Source organism: Nyctibius grandis, chromosome 5, assembly GCF_013368605.1.
Source record: "Nyctibius grandis isolate bNycGra1 chromosome 5, bNycGra1.pri, whole genome shotgun sequence".
Classification (NCBI taxonomy): domain Eukaryota; kingdom Metazoa; phylum Chordata; class Aves; order Nyctibiiformes; family Nyctibiidae; genus Nyctibius; species Nyctibius grandis.
Window position 1 is genome coordinate 65590434 of NC_090662.1, and position 5912 is coordinate 65596345.

At 40.5% G+C, this 5912-nt stretch overlaps 1 long non-coding RNA gene across 2 annotated transcripts; it reads left to right on the top strand.

Annotated features, from left to right (window-relative positions):
- The first annotated feature begins 884 nt into the window (after positions 1–884).
- On the top strand, positions 885–4950 carry LOC137664426 (uncharacterized). Of its 2 annotated transcripts, none has more exons than XR_011048294.1 (3): positions 885–1355; positions 1452–1566; positions 4828–4950. It is a non-coding gene; the product is annotated as an uncharacterized lncRNA (long non-coding RNA). The 2 variants fall into 2 exon arrangements; XR_011048293.1 differs by lacking the exon at positions 4828–4950 and adding an exon at positions 1685–1755.
- Positions 4951–5912: the final 962 nt, after the last annotated feature.

The following is a 5912-nucleotide window of genomic DNA, read 5'->3' on the forward strand; positions in this document are numbered from 1 at the left end:
TACCGCATGACTTGCTCTGTTTACGGTGCATTAGCTGTTTACTATAGTGATAGAAAAATGGCACCTTCTCCATCTCCCTCTCTTCTGCTTTGTAACAGATGTTTCTTCAGAAGGACTTGACGATTACCTGTGTCTCCAACAGCATCTAACAAGATTTCATTTAAAAAAAGAAAAAAGTAATATGTATGCCTGCCTTTATTTTGTTAAGTTTTGATTTCTAAAGGTAACAGCTAGTGTCAGGTTTCTCAACTGCTCCTTCTATTTCTTGTTTTCAATTGAAACAGTGTGCTGTGTCAGCAAAATGCACAGCTCACTTGCCACGCTCTCTTTGTGTGGCAGTCGTTTGACACATAAAAACTAGCAGCTGCTCTTAAAGGACCCTGCAAATTAACCGTATTAAAGATACAAAACATGAAGGGGTTCTTTTTCATGACAGTGGGAAGCTTTCTTAACTACATTTACTTCAGGGGTAAACCTTTCCTTCCATAACACTGAGAAGATGGGATGAGATGGGATCAGAACAGCCTGTGGAGGGGTTATAGGCTCAATTCTTCCAACAATTATCCTGACACCTGAGCTGTAGCTGTGTGCACTTTTTGAGCGTAAGAGAGAGTGTCCTCTGCCTGCTGTCACTGCAGATGTTTGTGTTGTGTTCAGCTCATACACGTGAGTGTCACCAGTGTGAGAGCCTGTGGGAAGATTTTGATGATGCTGAAAACAGCCTTGCACCTCTTGGGGCACTCATGTTTTTCAGTAAAGTTACACAGGAGCTGTGAGTCTGCATGGTCTATAAGCAGATACAATCTGTGTAATGCACTGGATATGAAAAACTGAAATAGATCCCAGCAATCAGCCACCTGGAAAACTATTTGTTGAGGTTTTTAGCCAAAACCAGAAAAGGTAACTTTCAATGATTTTGGTTATTTTAGGGTGAGAATTGTTGTATTTACCTGAGAGAAAAAAAAGACACTAAAGTATGAGCCAGGTGCGGGTCTTTCTATTGGGATGATTCTTTTTTAACATAAAATGCAGCTTTTTACACTGACTTTCTGTGAGGAAAACTCATCGTGGTTTAAGTCAGTGCCATCCAATCCGTGCTTCAAAGACAGTTATACCCCACAGAGGAGATTACAACAATCTGTGGGCAGTGAGGCAGAAAAAGCATGGCCAGAGGAGAGGAAGCAACCTGGAAATAATTTTCCAGAGGATGAAAAGGCAAACCCAGAGCATGAGCAGCAAGAAGTCAAACTACCACTAGGAAGTTATGGCTGCCTATTCCCACTGCAAAAGCTTCCCACTGTGACTGCATCCAGTCTTCTCTCTGTGCTTAGATCTGAGCCAAACTAACACAGAAGGTGAGAAGAACTATCCTATACTCCAAAAGGAAAAGAGCCACAGGCTCCTCAAAACTTACTAAGGACTTGACTATTGCCAATATGTTTATCCTGCAGATACTTTGGTTTCCTTGCATCGATGGGCAGCGGGGCAAAGTTTCAAAGCAGATAAGCTGTGTCATGTTGCTGGAACCACAGATGTGTCTACTCACAAGTGGTAAATGATCTTAAGGTAAGCATCCTTCCTTGAGTAATTCCAAATCAATGTGAAAGTTTTGTTAATATTACAGGTTTGAGTGAAAATGGAAAAAATGTAGACAATTCATGACTACATTGTACATTGTTTTTAGAAAGTGTCTCCCCCGAGCATTAAAGCCTAAGGAGGATGAAAGACCTGTTGCTGTGTTTCTTCTGAACGTTGGAAAATGTTAAAGATCCATAATAAATTTTTTTAAAAATATATTGAGAATAGTTTGTCCCTGTGCTACTGCTGTTCTCCTGGAGAAGGTATTCTGTCATTTCAGTTACTTTATGAGGGTCGACCTATAATTTTGATAAATATTTACTGATCCAGTGCTTATTCAAAACCAGAGAACTTCAGCGTTTAGTTCCTCAGCCTCCCAGCAACTCTCATTTTACATTCATCTTTCATTAGAAGTGAATAAATAGTTTGTTAATTTGTAGTAGGAGATTTTTGTCAACCTGACATGTTTAATTTGGCTCTGTAATATACATGATGCCAGCCACGCAGCATTCAATTGGAAAATGCTTACCAAAGGTCTGTTTTCATGAGTGGAGCTTGCAAGTATTGGGAAAGCCAAAATGGCCTCATAAAAGAAATTACATTTGCAAGGGAAAGAGGAAAGATGGTAGTTCCCCTCTTGAGATCCCAGCAAAACTTCTCAGCTGGTAGCATGAGCAGCACCAACCCAGATAAGAACAGGAAGAATATGTATGTCTGGGCAGACCCCAAATGTCTGATAATCTTTATCCACAGGAAATGGGAAGTAGTGGGATTTAGGGCTACAGTAACTTCTATGCGAAGGTCCAAGTGTAGCCTAAAAAAACCTGCGAGATGTTTCAGGGAATGTCAACAGGCCCAATGGGCCTGGAAGGCACTGGGGGTCTGGAACAAGAAGAAACTGGGTTAAGATGTAAATAGGGCCAGATCTTCTGAATCAGTAGAGCTCCAGCGAACACATCAAGTGACCTGTTATTGTTAAGCAGACTGAGGAGAGCTTGTGATTTAATCTGAGTGTGATGTGCATATCAGTTTGAGGGTCAGTGACATGAGAACAACGTGTTTGATCTGGACCCTGAAAATAACTACTTGTTTGTTTTCCACAAAGATCTGAGAGGATCCTGCCCTCCTATCCCAAACAGGCCTGCAAATCTGTTTTTAAAGCTCAGCAAGTCCCTGAAAAACATCAATTCAGTTGTGTGTTGGAATACAAAAGTTGCAAAACCTGGCTGCTTTTTCTGGTTAAGAACAATGTAGTGGTGTTTTTTCTGTTTCTCACTGATGGAATTGCAGAAGGAATGAGCAATATGCAGGCTTGGCCTCATCCAGATGTGACGAAAATCTGCAGCTTTTCCTCTGTCTTCAGTGGCCTTTTATCTGTCCATTTGTACTATTTTTCAAATGACATACAAATTAAATGATTAATATAAATGAGCACACAATTAGAAGTTTAGATTGCCTTTGGTGAACTAATATCTGAAGTGACCATGCAAATCGTGAACCATACATTCAACCGGAATGCCAACATGTGAACAACTTGCAAATCTGAAAATATTTGGTGAAAACATTCAAACTAGATTTGAATAATTTATAAGTTCAATACTTTCACAGTCTGTCCACAGTGATCCAAGTAGAAATACAGGTGAAATTAATCAAATACATTGCTAGCTGCAGATTATTCTTTCAGCGACTTTAAATGAGGCCAGCCTCTGTTTAGTGCTTTTATTTAGTAACGGAAAAAAAAAGTAGAAGCCCTCCGGTGGTCAAAATACACCTCTCCAGCTAACTCATATTCCCTTTAATGTTAAGTAATTTAGGTGATAAAAAGCTTTATTCTAGTTAGTATATTAGTTGCAAGCTATTTTAAAGATTTTTTTAAAAATTAACACTTCTGTCATCCTGCAACTATGGCTAAGCAAAGCCAATTGTTTTGAAAATTTCCACATCAAAATCAAGAAAAGCTACCAGTGCCAAAATCAACTAAATTAAGTGAAGGTCTTAGGAGAAAAAGAGGTTCCACGAATTCCCAATGAAGTTGTGTGCTACGCATCCTACCTGAGCACAAAAGGAGTCTAAAATCTGCAAAACAAGCTCCAGGTTACATTCTCCATAGGTATATACATCCCAGTGCAGTGAGGTCCTCATCCATGCCTGGAGACCTCACATATTGCATAAAGCAAACAACTACTGATAACAGTACTTTGGCATATATTTGGCACCTGAGCAAATTACCCCTGGAACAGCATGACTGTGAACTGGGACTCTAGTGGTTCTCTGGGAATAAGGACAGTTTTTTGGTAAGTACTTACGAATACATTTTTACACTTCTCCATTACTGAAGTGTTTTATAAGCCACAGATAGAGGAAAAAAAAGACACCGCAGCAAATGTGTATATCATGGCTATAAAACGAGACTCAGTAAAAAATAGTTTCCTACTCACATTAACAAAATGTAGTTACAGCCAGCTTCATTTCTGAATTCAGAGTTCCCTTGGGAAGGATTTATGGCAACATCATATCAGGGTTAGTACTTTCATTCTCACTGAAGCCACCTCCAGTAGCTAGCACATTGTGAGGTAACTAACTGGCACAGACACTGCAGCCCATCGTTTTGCTATAGCGTTTGTGGGAAGAAGGGCAGAGTAAAAATTACAGCTTGGTGTCTCTGCTCTTCTGTGCATACATGGTTGTGAGTACAAGGCTGATACCCAAGGCATGTTAATGCAGTCTCTTCTGGTACTCGTGGACATATGTCACCCCCACTTTTGAAGTGCTGCTTCTTACTTCATGCCTTTGACCATGACTGATCTGTTTGATGACCATTCCCTGGTTTGGGCATTCCTGGAGCTGAGTCCTAATGTGTGGTCTCACCCTCGCCCTCCTCTTGCTGTCAGCAGAGTGTTTTAGCATGCACAGACTGCTGGTTTATGGGTCGTTCTCAGTGTAGCTGCTCACATGCTAGTTCATGGACAGAGCACTCAGCAACTTATGCAATTGAGTCTTCAATCTGCAGTCGTTATAGGTAGCACAGAATGTCTTCATAGCACAGCCTTGTAACCATTAAGAAGGATGCTAATGTGCACTGTGTGTCTGATTTACCATACCGAAATCAGTGTCAAAGATCTTGGTTTTTACATTAGGGTGGGACTAGGTCTAACATAGCCTTGAGTATCTCTTCATTAGCAGGAGATAATTGCAAGATGTAGTGTACTTCTGAAGGTAAATTACTTCTCGTTGTGCTTTTGTTTGCAGTCTCCTGGAATAAAATCACCAAGCACACTCAGAAATGCTTTATCTACTCCTGAAATGCATTGCAATAAGCAAATTGGAATAAAATATCTGAATCTTCTCTTGGTTAAAGATTTCTGCTCATCCTACCAGTTACCAGGTAAGTAGGAAGCAGAAGCAGGTAAACTGTAGTGTTCAAAGTGCAACGTGCTGCCTACTTTTCATTCTCTAAGAGAAGAGAGAGGGAAAGACCTACAAAAAATAAATGGGATTGCTAGATACAGCACTTTTCAAAATTATAAGACAGGTATCTTAAAGCCCCACTTGAAAAGGTGTGTTTTCCTTTCACCAAATATCGTATCTTCATGTTGAGTAGATCAGCTTCTTGGGGAAGTTCACCTGAACTATATGAACTGAATGAACTATCTATAACAGTCAATGAAAACCAACTCAATGAGGTTATTAAACAAAGGGAAATTGATGGTATAGCTAATATAGCACTCTGAAAGATCATTGTCAACCCAATATTACATTCTTGCCTAATGCAGGCAGGAGGTTGCTGTGCTTTGTCCTAATGAAGTGCTACTCCTACCCCTAAATGTACAGTTTGTCTTACTGGTGTCTGGCATTAAAGAAGACAGAAAACCACTACATGCTCAAACTGTTGCCGGTTTCCTCCCAAGCCAGACTGCAGTCCTGGGCTTATGCTGCTCCCAGTGATGACCACCCACTGACTCCTGCTCTCCTGGACGGGAGCACTGAGCCTGTCACCTTTGTAGGACTGAGCTCCCAGGAAGAACAGAAATTGCCTTTGATGAAGGCAATTCTTCGTCAGCCCTCAATGAGGGCAGGCAGGGAGGTGTTGCATGCTGTCCTTTACCGTGGAGGCGCTTCAGCTCCTGGGTGACACCTCCACTCACATTAATTTAATTGTAGAACCTAAGAGGGGAAATGGGGATAAAAGGGAAGGTGAGATGATTTTTTTAATTCTTTACCATTTTATAAGTGTTGCTGAAAATTCACAAGCTCCCTGATTGATCCATATATATTTAGTTAAATTTGCTTCCTTTACAATTGGGGTTAGTCTGTATTGTGTAAATGACTAATCC